This window comes from Thamnophis sirtalis, unplaced genomic scaffold (assembly GCF_051295495.1).
Source record: "Thamnophis sirtalis isolate CommonGarterSnake01/CBP01778 unplaced genomic scaffold, rThaSir2_p1.2 scaffold_11, whole genome shotgun sequence".
In the NCBI taxonomy this organism is placed as follows: domain Eukaryota; kingdom Metazoa; phylum Chordata; class Lepidosauria; order Squamata; family Natricidae; genus Thamnophis; species Thamnophis sirtalis.
This window is the reverse complement of record NW_028261391.1, coordinates 19661498-19676971: the sequence shown is the minus strand read 5'-3', so window position 1 is coordinate 19676971 and position 15474 is coordinate 19661498. Positions and strand designations below refer to the sequence as shown.

At 38.0% G+C, this 15474-nt stretch overlaps 1 long non-coding RNA gene across 2 annotated transcripts in view; it reads left to right on the top strand.

Moving 5' to 3' along the window:
- LOC148043549 (uncharacterized) overlaps nucleotides 1–15157 on the top strand; it is a 67952-nt gene extending 52795 nt beyond the window's left edge. The window contains exon 3 of one of the 2 annotated variants that reach the window (XR_015697993.1): nucleotides 14296–15157. This is a non-coding gene — a long non-coding RNA (uncharacterized LOC148043549). Of the gene's footprint in view, nucleotides 1–1677; nucleotides 2145–14295 lie in introns of those variants that run through there. The other variant, XR_015697994.1, reaches the window with a different exon arrangement.
- Nucleotides 15158–15474: the final 317 nt, after the last annotated feature.

Here is a 15474-nt window from a genome sequence, read left to right as displayed (position 1 = left end):
TGGATTCTCAGAGTTAGTTGCATAATATTCCTTTAAAAAAGGGGGGGGGGGGTAGACAGCCAAAGCAATAATTTGAAGATAAAAAACTTTACTTGGTTATTTGTTTTCCCTACTTCTTCCCTACTCTTTCCTGGATTTAAATAGCAATAGCAATAGCATTTAGACTTACTGCTTCATAGTTCTTTACAGTCCTCTCTCAGCAGTTTACAGAGTCAGCATATTGCTCCCAACAAATTAGGGTCCTTATTTTACAGACCTCTGAATGATGGACGGATAAGTCAACCCTGAGCCATTCAGGATTGAACTCCTGGTAGTGAGCAAAATCAGCCTGTAATACTGCATTCTAACTGCTGTGTCACCATCAAGCAAATAATAATGCTTTCCACTTCTAGAAGATTAGCTGTTAGTCATGTGGATGGAAGATACAGTGTAAAAGAGGAAAAAAGCAAGAAGCTAATAAGAGCAAACTTGGAATTTTCTTAACTTTGCAGAATGGAAGAGATTTTAAATTGCCCCTTCTTTTTTTACCCTGCTGTCTAAAGAGTGGTTGACAGGAGTTCCTGTCATCTTCCAACCAGCGTGGTCAATTTCTTTGGTGGTATAATATGTTAGTAGATAATCCTATGCTAATCTGATGTATCAATCTTAAAATGTCCATTGCCTCTTTGGGCTCCCACCTACTGTTAATATCTGATAGAGTGTGTTTCAATTAATATTTCAGGCTTTAAGTGAATATGAAGGTCAAACAGAACTCATATTTCCTCCTGTTAAGTAGATATGCATATCCAATATAAACACAATACTTATTGATATGAAATAACTTCCAGGCATAAACCATTGGCTCATGTCATTATTTCATTCAATTCCAGGACTATGTAGTGACTCCTAAAGTATTAAAGCAAACAATAGCCTGCCCATGAATTCTAACTTTTGGAAATTCTGGCTCCCTAGCAATCTAATCGGGACATTGTGGAATAATCTTTTAGTGTCTAAAGAATTATCTGCAAATCACTTGTTAGTACTTGGCAAATTGGCAGCTATTTAGCCTAAACATGAGAGTTAAAACATGAAGGGGCATTTGCAAACCTTCCCTATATCCCCCTGAAGTTTTCCACATCTGTCTGAATCCTGCTGGGAGGGACGGATGGATAAATGGATGGATGAGAGAGAGAGAGGGAGGGAGGGAGAGAGAGGGGGGGGAGAGAGAAATAGAGATAGTGTAGATAGATAGAAATAAATATGGATAAACAGTCCAGCAGGATGCACAAAACTTCAGGACAATGTGTGTGTATGTGTATGTGTGTTGTCTACCATAAGATTACTGCCTTATTTCTTTTTTCATTGTTGATCTTCCTTAATACGTTTTGAATGATTCACTACTTTTTCTAGCCTTTTCTCAAGCCTGGATTACAATATTTGTAATTTGTTCAAATACAAAACAGTGCAAGATTCATATGTCAACTACTTATAATGCTATTTTGTTGGTCATGCTCATTGCCTTTCTGACTTGCTGACACATACTCAACCTTACATACTTCCTTTTAATAAATGTATTGCAGGAAATCCTTAAAAGCATAATAGAAGAAAATAGATGCAATATGCTTTCATTCAGGTTGGCATTTCTTTAAAATATAAATATTTATGTGGGACTTGACATATCTTCTATGTTTTGGCTAGCCTTTATGAGTGATCGATAGTGTGCATTTTGAATTCCCTGTCATCCAACCTTGAAGAGAGGAGTGTCCCCCGCCCCATCCAAGATCAAAGACAGAATATCCACATCCACAGCTACTTGGTCTTGTAGAATTGACTCAGAGTTGGTTACTTCTCATCCAAATCCACTCAGCTTCCTGCTATTGGGATAGACCCTTGGTGTTCTCACTTGGCTAGCTAGGGGGTCTAAAGATATAATTGGGTATCATCAGCATACTGAGATTACTGAATCTCAAACCAGCAGATGCCCTCACCAAGAATTTTATGTAGACATTGAAAAGGAGTTTGGAAGGGAATAAAATTTGATGCACCCCACATTGGAGGGGCCTAAGGAATGATGTTCCTGCTCAACACCAACTGGAATCAGCTTCAAAGAAAGGAAGAAGAACCACCATAACATTCTATCATCTGTCTGTCTGTCTGTCCATCTGTCTCCGTCCATCCATCCATCCATCCATCCATCCATCCTGTTGATGTATGTTAACTGGTAGTGATGCCTTGATCCTGAGAGTTTCTTAATGCCTAAATGGGGTTCAGTTAATCTATAGGAAGACTGCGCCTCTATCTTTGAAAATGCATAGGTTTTTTTTTCATAATTGTGTGTATCTAGTCAATTCCATATCTTTATATAATGTTTGCTGTATCTGGTTGAACAGCTCATATATCTGATAAGATCTCAAATATCTTGTGATCCAGACTCCAGTTTGAGGGGAAAACATGAGTTTTGGAAATACAGAAACGTTGTTGTCATGAGTGACATTGTATCACAAATCAAGTGTTAATGAAAACTAATTTTTAAGCTATAATTACTATGTTCAGGTTGAAAGTTAAACTGCATAAAGCCGTGTACAGAAAAGCAATAAAGTGAAACCTCTGGAAATCATCAGTTTCAGAGTTTGGTGTCTGCAGAAATCTTTGCCATTCAGAAAGTTTCTGTGCTTTCCTCCATTATTTACATCCTCCATTTTATCTTCAATTTGCTTTTCATTGCTATAAGTATCTATTACTTCAAAGTGATCTCAGACCAGATGCATATTAAATGCTGTAACTATTAAAATTAGCAATTACATTAATGACCAAAATATGAAATTGAAATCTTCATTTTCTTTTCCAAGGCGTTTAATAATACACAACTAATTATGGTTGCTTCTGAGAAATGTGTACAGTGTTTTTTTTTCTTCATAGGAAAGAAAGCCTTGTAGAAAATATAGCCATCTGCAGCCAATCAAGTGAGTTTCAAAATGACAACATCCAGATGATGATGTCATCATGCAGACTCGCAATGTATTCACAGCTTGATGCAAGCACAGAAGTGTTGTGAAATTATGCTGTATATTTCATCACTTCCATATTTGACCTCTATCTGAGTGACAGCACACTCAGATAAATATTCAAATCCAGTCCTCACTGTGCTGTTACAGATATGCTACAAAACAGAATAACTTTATTCCTTCTATGGATATGTGTCAATCTGCTTAGATGTGTAGCTCCTTTATTCTTTAAGCCACTAATCTCTCTATATGAATAAAGTCTGTTAATCTCTTTCATAGTGTCAATGTCAACATCCAAGTATCCTTGCCCTTTCCAATAGTGAACAATAGGGGGAAGGAAATTTAGCAGGTAAATGCTGAAAAAGAAAGGAAACAAAAAATTTCTGCACAAAAAATTATAGTGTTCTCATCCCATAACCTATTCCTTTAAGAGTTACAGATTTGTATAGATTTTTCTAGATGCAAGATTCCATATGGTTGATACCTAGCTGGGGAAATTTTGGAGGCATCTCAGGGAAAAAAGAACTATGCAAAGACCATAAATTAAATGAATAATTTGCTGTCTGTTTTATGATATGCAAAATTGGCTGCCCAAGATGTCCCTTCCTTCCTATGAATGATTAGGGATAACTGGAGACTAAAACATATGAAAAAGGGTTACAGGAACTAGACATGGCTAGTTTGGAGAAGAGAAGGACCAGGGGAGACATGATAGCAGTCTTCCAATATTTGAGGGGCTGCCACAGAGAGGAAGGGGTCAAGCTATTTTCCAAGGCACCTGAAGGCCAGACAAGGAATAATGGATGGAAATTGACCAAGGAGAGATTTAACCTAGAAATAAGCAGGAACTTTCTGACAATGAGAACAATCAACCAATGGGAAAGTTTGCCTTTCAGACGTTGTGGGAGCTTCATCATTTGAGAGTTGAGATTGGACTGCTATTTGTCAGAAATGGTGTAGGGTCTCCTGTTTGAGCAGGGGGGAGTTGGTCTAGATGACCTATAAGGTCCCTCCAACTCTGTTAATCTGTTAAATCTGAACAATAATATGGCCTATCGTGTTTAAAAAGGAGCTGGGAAAGGAAAAACAGAAGAAAACTAGCTAATTTTTGCACCAGAACCACACAGAACTTACTTTATCTAACGAATATAGTTTTCCAGCATTTTATATGGTGATTAAAAAATTGCAAAATTGAAGGTTTCTGGAATAGTGTATAACTAAATATGGAATTGGCTGGACTTTTAGCCATTTGTTCACAGTTGTTTTGTGGTGAAGAGATTTTAAGGGATCACATACTAGCTATCATAAGTTGGCTCAATGAAAATAACGTTTTAGTATAGATTTTGTTTTTTCTTGTTTTATTTCCCCCTCCCCTTTTAGTCAAGCTGTTTTTCATTTAAACAAGCAAACTTTCCAATAAATATAATTACTGTGGAACTTGATAGTGGAACTCATTCTTTTAAGGATTTTCTACCTATCCTCCAGTATTTATCTATCTTTCTGTTTTGCCTCTGTTTTGTTTTTATGATCAACACGACCACAATTGTATTGAAAAGACAATGTTTAAAAAATCTGTCAAAACTGGAAAGGTATTCTCCACAAGAATAAATTTCAGAGCAGTTTCCAAAGTTGTGGTAACAACAATGAGGTAACAACAACTTTAGAGTTAATTTAATATGATCTATGTTAATTTATGTAGTGGCATCTCAGAGTTTATTACACAGAGAGAGACAAAGCTCACAAGGCACCTATTAAACAATTATAATATTTGCAAACTGATAAGAAAATGATCCTTACAGTTGTGTTTAAAGAGTAAAGCTGTTAAAAAAGGGATTACCTAAAGCAGGAAATTAATTAGGTGATTAGCAAAGAAGCATAAAGAATTCATTCCTTTATACTGTTCCCTCCTTCCTAACGAAAAATATGTAGAGTGCACACAAAGGTAATGTTGGATTCCTTTGAAATTATATCACCCCAAAGTGGTCATTTTGCCACCTAATTTCAGCAGTGCAATCTGCAGACATGGTCTAGAGTCTAGACTACCCCCTGATATATCAATTATTGTTAGCACTTGAATGAACTCAATTGTAGGAAGAAGAAAGTTGCAAAATTATGATGGAGTAGCAATTTTGGAATACATGGAATATTTATAAATAAAATAAAATTTGACTTATTTGAAATGTTAATTAAACTGAATATGGATGCAGGCAATCCTCATGTAGCGTCCACAATTAGAAATGGCAATTCAGTCATAAGCAAATGAGTCACTAAATGTAGCTGGCTGTGTTTACCATCTTACTTCAGTTTTTCTTTGCTTTACAAACTGGTTACTTTTTCATCTTTCTACTGTGAATGGTCACTGAATGAGGCCATCACTAAATGACTGTCTATAGTGTTGTTTCTCTTCCTATCTCCCAAATAGACATATAATAAAGTTAATATTTTGTCTCTTGGTTTGAAGATGGCAAACAACTATCTTATTAATGATGATTAATGAGTAATTACTGTTAACCTATCATAAATGGGGTAACAAATTATTACTGAGCATTAAACAGGACACTTGCCTTTCAATTGAGGATGGGATGGGATGGAATAGCAATAGCAGTAATAGCACTTAGACTTATATACCTCTTCACAGTGCTTTACATCCCTCTCTAAGTGGTTTACAGAGTCAGCCTATTGCCCCCAACAATCTGGGTCCTCATTTTACCAACCTCAGAAGGGTGGAAGGCTGTGAGTCAACTTTAAGCTTGGTGAGATTTGAACTGCCAAATTGCAGGCAACCAGCAATCAGCAGAAGTAACCTGCAGTACTGCACTCTAACACTGCACCACTACGGCTCATGAATGGAATGGAATGGAGTGCAGTGGAGTGCAGTAGAGTAGAGTAGAGTAGAATAGAATAGAATAGAATAGAATAGAATAGAATAGAATAGAATTCTTTATTGGCCAAGTGTGATTGGACACACAGGGAATTTGCCTCTGGTGCATAAGCTCTCAGTGTACATATAAACATATAGTCTGCACACACACAACAAAGTAATAAATCATAAGTTACAATCATAAATCACAAGATACAAACAACACAGTGATAAATCATAAGATACCAACAGGAGAAAGTAATGGGAACGAAATGAAGGATATCAGCATATACAGTCCTACTACATGGGTAAACATCCTTAGGTATAAGATGGTGCTGTGGGAATTAGATGTTTACCTGTATAGCTAATGACCTATACCTTGTAAAATACCTCAAAAATGCTCCTGTAAGGCTATGGAGATTCTCAGTCATCCAGGTCATGGTTGTATCAAAGGTGCTTTTTTTTTCAAGAAGCACCTGGACTTTCTGGTTTTCCGTTGAAGATGTTTTGGTTCTTATCCAAGAAGCTTCTTCAGCTCTGACTGGATGGTGGGGAATATAAGGATGTATACTCTTTGCAGACAGCTGGTCATCTGCATTCTTTTACCATGTTATTAAGGTCACCTGGAGGTTTATCCTGACTGGTGCAAATTGAGCCTTCGTATGGAGCCTTTCTGGAACTGTGGAAAGGACTCTCCAATCTACAACACAGTTTTTGACCTACACCTGGAACAAGGAGAAGAACCAAGTGATCATATCTGCTCTATCTATCTCCTAGCCAGTGATGGGTCCCAGCTTCTGTTTGCTGCAACAGAGCCGGGTATCCGCCACGTGCATGCGTGTAGTGCGCGCATGTGTACCTACCACCCGCGATGCTCCAACTGTTCAGCAGAACATGAGCGTGCGCAAATAGCCCGGTTGCCTCAAATAGAGGCAAAAAGAGCGGGCGGGCAGGCCCTCCAGAGCACCGTACCAGAAGAATACCTGGTGCTCCCAGCAGGCACTGGTACAGTTGTAATCCACCACTGCTCCTAGCTTACCACTAAGGTCCACTAAGCAAATGAATAGGAAGAAATCAATTCAAAACTGAAATTACTGCTGCTGGAAATTTGCTACATATTAATAAAGACTCACCAGTGTAATATAGGGATTAAATTTTAAAAGCTGCATTGTTATTTTGTTTGTGTGGGGAAAGCAACTGAATGGAGCAAAGCTTGAATTATAAAGATAAAGGGAAACATTAATGCTCATTAAGAAATGTATCCATTTATGACAGAATTAGTGGGACAGAACTATGTTGTAATAAAATAGGCAGTAGAAACAAGAAGGTACAAAAACAATAGATAAGTGAATTATTTGTCTGGATTTTAGTTTTTATATAGTATTGATAAACAATCAGGGAACAGAACTTGATGAACAATTACTGATTTTATGCAAGAAACTTGCTTAAATTATTCATGCCTTTAGTCTGGTTTGTTACGATGTGACATCTAGAAGAAATTTTCTGTTTAAAAATTGGAAATCTTATTACAGATTCTTCACAGCTGTTTTTATCTTCCTTACTGGAGGAAAAAACCAAAGCAGTTCCAAACCTAGAAGAAATCAGACTAATTAAGAATGATTGGAAGTCCCTTCAGATGCTTTTGATAGATTTCACACAACTTATTTCTTTTGAAATTCCACAGATGTATCTATGCCGGCCTTGCATTCCAAGACAGCATCTGCACTTAGTGTAAAGCAGGTGAGGTTCAAATCATTTTCAATGTTTTCTTCCTTTGGTTATTCTAGACAGGAATATATTGTATGGTATATAGGGAGAAATCATTCTGAATTTATTCTGATGATAGATGATAGATAGATAGATAGATAGATGGATGGATAGATGGATGGATGGATGGATGGATGGATGGATGGATGGATGGATGATAGATAGGATGGATGGATGAATGGTGTTCTGACCCCCTCCTCCGTCCAGTAACAAATGCTGAGACAAGCTTAACTGGAATGTCCTTTAATAGCACGACGCCAAAACCTCAGTGGCTGAAAGCCAAGCAGAACAAACAGATAAGGACCTTGGCAGCAACTCAGACAAACTCAGGCAGCAAGAAACACAAATAAGGCTTGGCAGCAATCCAGCCTGCCAAGCTCTCAGTACTGTCATCCAACATTCCATCCTGTGTTGACTTCTGCAAAGAGGGCCGTGTGCACAAGTAGCTTTTTATAGTCTGGAGAGGAGCCTAATGACCACCAGCTGAGTACAATCACCTCCTGTAATTGCGTAATTTTTCCTGACACCTTGTAGCTCTTCGATGGCGTGCATCCAGGAACAACTCACTACTGGCCTCGGCTCACTTTCCCTTGTTTCCTTCCCACTGTCCCAGGCTCAGGTGCCTCCTGGTGACAAACCAGCCTCTCTGCGCCCTGCTTGGAGTCGGAACCCTGTCCAGGGTCCTCCACATCCTCCAGAGCCGACTCAGAGGGCCCCTCGCTGTCAGAGTCTGGTGGCAGCTCCAACGTGCTGGGCCACAACAGATGGATGGATGGATGGATGGATGGATGGACGGACGGATGGACAAATGACATAGATACAGATATTGCTTTGAAAAAAATAGGAATATTCCAACTGCATCAAACACCTACAATTTCCTCTGAAATACATTAGTCACTATGCATGTTCTTGCAGTTGTAATTTACCATATAATATTTAGTAAGGATACCAACAAAAGTGAATATTTGTAGCTCAGGGTTGAACTCTGGAATTCTTAGTGCTCTTTGAGCTTGGTTGTTTTCATGGACTCCCAACTAGACAACATTATTAGTGCTAGGAGGGAGCAGGATTTGCTTTCTGTTTATAAGGGAGGGAGTGGAAGTGTTCTTGGTTAGGCTGTTATTTACTGTTCGATTGTCTGAGTTGCTAATTCCCTGATTGGGATATCATTTATTGGTTGGTCTGTTATTAGTCCTGGTGTTAATCTCTGTTTATCATGTTTTACTAGCATGGTACCTAATTGGTTAATGAAAAGTGTGCAAGAAAATAACTAAGCTCAGTTAGTAAAAATATTATTGTGAACAAAAGCAACACTGTTGAATATTCATGAGTGGGGAAGGGATCAACAATGTTGCATCCTATTCAGTGGTGGGTTTCAATTTATTTACTACCAGTTCGCTTGTTTGTGTGCGCACATGCGCAATGCTTCTGTGCATACGTAGAAGTGTCTGGGTGAGTGGGCGGAACCTGCATCTACCAGTTCTACTGGTCCGGGCCGAACAGGCAAAAACCCACCTCTGATCCTATGTATGCATAGGGATATCTTTTTCTGAAAACCAAAGTATACTTTATTTCCAGAATCTGTTTCCAGAACCTGACTTGGTTGAGAATTGCACTGGCATTTATGTTTGGTATCCCCTTTTAGGTTCATTGAGTAACAATAATGGATTGTAGCTACTCTATTCCCAAACCAAGAATTCTCCTGGAATGTGCAAATAGAAGTTTTGTGTAGAAATGACACAAAAAATATAGACTTATAAAAAGTCATTGTAGATCTTGTTGATATTCTTTCTTGACAAGAGAAAAATCCATCAGATGGATAAGAACAGAGATGTCAGAGAGAGTCTATTGATATTAGAAGCATCCCATTTATCTCTTTTGCAGAGGTTCACATTTGCAGTAGCTTTGGCCATTGACTGCATGTGAACAATTTGCTCCTCATTACTTTTGACAGCAGGTTACTAAGCTGACCTCCCTTATCTGCTAAAACCCCCCAGTAATAGAGTTCCACACTTTTCAAGAAGCATGAGTGATGTGTGTATTGAAATCTGTTAGCCCTTCACACTTTTCAGATGTTGCCCAGGAACTTTTGTTTCCTCAACGGTCTGTTGTCTTTGTTTTCAGCATTTTTTTTTCTTCCTGCTCAAAGACCAGGCAGTTTTGGAAGGTTAAAAAAATAATAGATATTTCATGTATAACAACTCAGAACTATAGCTAAATCTTAGTCCCTTGCTGGCTTCCTCACGTTAAACACAGAACTGGAATGAACTGATTGTAGCAGCCATATTACATTCATGAGCATTTTCAGCAGGAGACTAAAGCACAAACTCTTACATTCTGTGGAAAACTTTTTGTGGAGTGAGGATTTATTAATCAATAATTGAATAATATGACACCATGGGAAATTCAGCATGTAAAAGGGCTCCAGAAACTCACTGCAAAGCTGAGGGAAGGTAAGTTGAAAAGGAGCATCTATGGAATAAATGTAAATGAACTAGGTGTCATGTTTCAAACTTTTTAGAACAAGGAGGAAGGTCAGGGGCTCATAGCCAGTGGTCTTCATTTCATCTACTTCATCAGGATTAGCATAAAAAATATTTAAGTCAAAAGCAATATGTCTTCCATTAGTAAAATTTGATGGGCGCAATTTATTTCTAACTTAAATTTTCTAAGTGTTACTGCATCATATTAATGTGATGGTGGGAAGTGCAGCTTTTCTAATAATATTGACTCTTGCTCTTTCTCATAAATTTTCCACCTTTCAGTCCTACTTGGTTTCTGGCAATATAATGCATCTGCATCACTTATCAATTTAGACTTTTATTTGGAGCGAAAAGGATTTAAGTGGTGGATAGAAAAAGCACAGAACTGTGGTTCAATATTTTCATGAATAATAGTCCCAAATATGCTATATTATGGTGCACAGATGGGTAAAAAGCCTGGACAATTAAAATTACACTATTATATCTAACTATAATGAAACAAAGTGTTAAAAAGTTCTGATATTTATGCAGTTACTTACTAAGTACATCTAAATTATATTAAAGTAACCAAAATAGCTTTACAATCCCCAAGGCATGTCACAATTTTTGAGCACCCTCTAATATACGGAAATTGAAAGTTGAAAAATTTGACATGCCCTTGTGGTAATGACCATGGGAGATAGGAAGAAAAGCTGTAGACTGGACAATGGCATGTAAACAATTTTTCAGCCTACAGAAGGAGAACAGGTATGGGAAGCATTTCAGAAAACCCTCCCTCATTTTCCAGAGAACAAAAGGGATGGAAGGGAGAAATATTTACAATCTTGCAAAATTCCATTAATGTATCTTTACAATAAACATGCAGTTGGTACTCATGGTTGTGCCTCTCGTCTGAACTGTCTCGAAGGGTAACAATAGCAATCCCCAAGTGGCCTCAAGAGCTCTCAGGGAGAATGCTAATGATCAGATGACTGGAAAGAAATATGATTCTTCCAACCTCGCCCCCACTATCCTGTCAGAACTAATCCTTCCATCACCCCCACCATCCTGCCAGGACCAATGAAGCTTCTTCGTTAAAAAAGTGAAATGTTTTCCTCAAGGAAAAAAACAAAAGTCCAGTTGCCCTTCGAAAAAGCACCTTTAAGATACTAATTATGACCTTTAAAGCGCTCCATGGCTTAGGCCCAGGATACCTGCAAGACCACCTACTGCCACTGGTAGCCTCCCATCGTCCAGTGCAATCCCACAGAGTTGGCCTCCTCAGGGTGCCGTCGGCCAGACGGTGTCGGCTAGCAACCCCCAGGGGGAGAGCCTTCTCTGTGGAAGCGCCTTCCCTCTGGAATGAGCTGTCCCCAGAGCTTCATATAATCCCCGACCTCTGGTCCTTCCGACGTGCCCTAAAAAGTTGACTTTTCCAGCAAGCCAGCCTGGCCTGAACAAAACAAAACAAATTATTGATCATTGTTAATTTTAATCGATTTTTTAAAAATGTTATTGTTAATCCTAATTGGGTTTGTTTGGGATATTCTATTTAATTTTTTTTTAACTTTTGTAATATGTGGGTTTTTTTTAAGTTGTATGCTGCCCTGAGTCCTTGGGAGAAGGGCAGCATATAAATCCAATAAATCAAACCAAACCAAACCTTTAAGCTAACAACAACATCCCCACTAAGAAGTCAAATCCACAGGAAAGAGACTAGAAAGATTGGCTACAACAACAAAACTTATATGAGTCTGATTGTAGTGCATCAACTCCCGCTTTTTATGCTCCATTGAATTAAGGAGTCATCTTCCTGAGTCACTCTCAAACATTATCTCATTGCTCTGGACTTGGAAAAAAATGTTTCGGCCCCTTTTGCTTAGTTAATGGTGCTTGCAAATTTCTGTCAAGGTCATGTTCCCTACTTTACCCTCATAGTCAGACAATGGAAAGTCATATTTTGCTCTTTCCCCCACTCCCCAAGTGAAATAACTGTAATTGTTTTCTTTAATTAAGACAGTTGGGTGGGAAGCAAGGATTTTATTTCTAAAAGCAAATATGGGGATTTTGTTGAAAGATCATTGAGAAACTTGTAAATGCTGCTGATATGATGGAATGTTTGCCTGCCTGCATTTAAATGCGTTCTTTTAAAAGAACTGGCTGTCTGATACGCTTTCATATTGAAGGATTTGACATGAATTGGCAAGTCAGAATAAATTGGGTTGTCAATTGCTAGAATACAAATGAAGTCATTTTTATGTCCACGTATGTGCAATAAGAGACTGAGAGCAACATGGAGAAACTAATAAGGCAGAGAATATGGGGCGGGGGCACAAATTCTAGTCATGAGGAGAGGAAGAAGAAAAATCCAAAGATGAATAAATATTAAATAGGGAGAGTGGGAGAGAGAAAGAAAGAAAGAAAAAGAATGAGGTTGTTGTTTTACATAGAGAGCCAGGCTTCCATTACGCAGAATGAGGTGATTGCCTCAGGCTGCAAATTCTAAGGGCAACAGGGCCATCTTTGTGAAGTCTTCAGCTCTTGCCCTCCTTGAAGAGATAAAGATAGGTATCCTACTTAAACTGTCAATTGCTGGCTGAAACAGGAATGATTTTAATCTCTTTCCCTGCAAGGTTTTCTTTGTCTTCTCAGCAAAAATAGAACAGACCAATTCCCTCAGCTGGCAGGCTCTTAGGCCCAGTAGGGAAGAGGTGGGTCTCCAGGTATGATACAGAAGCATTGAAAGCACTGTGTGTGAAACCTTATACTCTGTGTTGTGCATATGCCTCTGAAAGGAATCTAACACAACTGTAAAAGAAGCATAAACCTCTCCTATTAACTCCAATGACCAAAAAAATGGGGGGATTCAAATTTGTGTTCTGCTGTCAGAGTGCAGCCTAGTGTTTGGTACTAGACACAAGTTGATAAAATCCAGAGGTTGAGTTCTGATTTCAAAAAAATCACTTCAGAAGGGACAGTGTTGGCTATCCAACAGGTAGAGATGGTGTTTGCAGTCACCATTCTCAAACTAACCAAGAATAATTTTTGGCAAGTAATCCATTAATGTAAAAAGTCCTGTGTAAGCAAATGTGTTTGTTTTTACTATACTACAGATCTATTTTCTTTTTACATTTTTACATTGTTAAAGGTAAAGAGTAACGGTTCCCCTTATGTGCTAGTCATTCCCAACTCTTGTGGGTGTTGCTCATCTCCATTTCAACGCTGAAGAGACAGTGCTGTCTGAAGATGTCTCTATGGTCATGTGGCTGGCATGACTAAACGCCAAAGATGCACGGAACGCTGTTACCTTCCCACCAAAGATGTTTCCTATTTTTCTACTTGCATTTTTACATGCTTTCGAGCTGCTAGGTTAGCAGAAGCTGGGACAAGTAATGGGAGCTCATTCCGTTATGTGGTGCTAAGGATTGTTATACCTATACAAACCATGCAGACTGAGCAGAACTGGTGCTGGTATTTACATGCAATATGTCAGCACGCAGCCAAACATGAACTTCATAAGCAGAGGCATGCTGAGACTACAGCTGATAGCAAAACTAGACAACTTTTTGAAAGTCAAGAATCCTCTCCTTCTTCTCCTACTTTCTCCTCTCTTCTCCCAGGAACTGCAATGGGCAGATCTATTATTTGATAACATTGCAATGACAAGGAGTTCTGTGAAGATCCTAAGGGTCATATTTTCCCCCTCCTGCTTTTCCTTATGTTATGGTTCTGGTAGTTGAACATCATTATTTAAAGCATATTTTTGGTTTGCTCCAGAGAAACAACTGTGAAACAATCCTTATGAGTGATTTAATTGTGTCTCCAATATCACTAGGGAAAGCCTCCTTCCTGTTTAATTCATGAAAGATAGGCAAATTGATTTCAGTGGGGGTGGGGGTGGTGGGGGGAGGAGGTATCGTAATGGATATACATCTCCAACATGTTTGAAGATGTATCAGTATCTTACTGCATTAAAGATTCATATTATAATTCCCGGAAACAATAATGATAAGATAAGAATACAAGCAGCTTGTTTTGAACAAAGTGTCATTGATTTCTTGTGAAGCCTCTAATTAAGGTAAAACACATTTATGTAGTGCAAATCAGGTATGTAAATAGCAGAAGAACATATACAGTTAGCTGTACAAAATAATAATACTAAAATAATAAAAGGTGTTCCATAAATTTGATAAACAGCATATTTTGTATTATTTTTTGACAGTGAAATTGGAGAATGAAACCCTGATACATTTTTCCCTCTTGGGAAAAGGAAGAATAATTGAAATATGCACACAAACTGCAGATTCTATGGAAAAAATCTTTTGAATGGTGGATTGGAAATACCGTATCTGATATGCAACTCTTCTTCCGACCCCAGTTACATCATTTCCTAGGTATTAGCCTTGGCTCATATCATTTGTATATGCTCATAAAAATTAATGAGCATAAGTGTCATCATGCTTGCTTTCTAGACCTCATAGTGTAGAACAACCTTGGCTGAAGTGCATTGGATTGTACCTGTAATAACTCTAAAACCCATCATTATAATAGCAAATGACAACAAAAACAAACAGCATAGGTGGACTGTTAAGTTGTACCAACTATGTTTACAAGAAAACAGATAAATTTTAACATGTCACCTTGAACTGGAGCTATAAATGAATAATTCTTTCAGATTAAATGTTTGATTCTACTTTTTCAGAAATGCAGTGGCATCAACAACAGTTTAAAAATCATTTTTCCATGCCGGAAAACTTTCAATATGGCCTCTGAATAATGAAAATTGAGCTTAAATCTATTACTATCATCATGTTATAAGATTCATGCACAACCAATAATGAATCCAGTGCTGAGATACAAAGGGCCTGCACTTGCTAAAATCAAGTCTAAAATCATCAATTTCATCCCAAAGTGTCTGAAGCTGGTTCATTACATTCTTGAGTGTCTTCACACAAACGGAGATATTGCAATCTGATAACAAACAGTAAAATCTTTGGTGGTGTACAAAATGCAGTTTGAAGCCCCATAACTAACTTTTACACTAAGGCCCTTCTGGCAGTTAAGTACCTAAATTAACCTAGCAATATATTGTACCTACTGCTTATATGCAAACACACACACACACACACACACACACACACACACACACACAGAGGGCATAACGTGATGAGATAGCAAAAGATTAGGAATATGATTTTTTTAAATTTTTTTTTTTTTTTGCTTATCGGATAAATTCTTCTGACCATTTTATTTATACCTTCATATGACATAATCTGAAAAGATTCCACACAAAATGATCAGACAGTTCCCTGGGCAATTCTACAGGAACCGTCCTCATAAGTGAGATCAGAACTAGGGCAGGCAATTTTATTTACAGAATGCCTTCCAGATTTGTCATAGC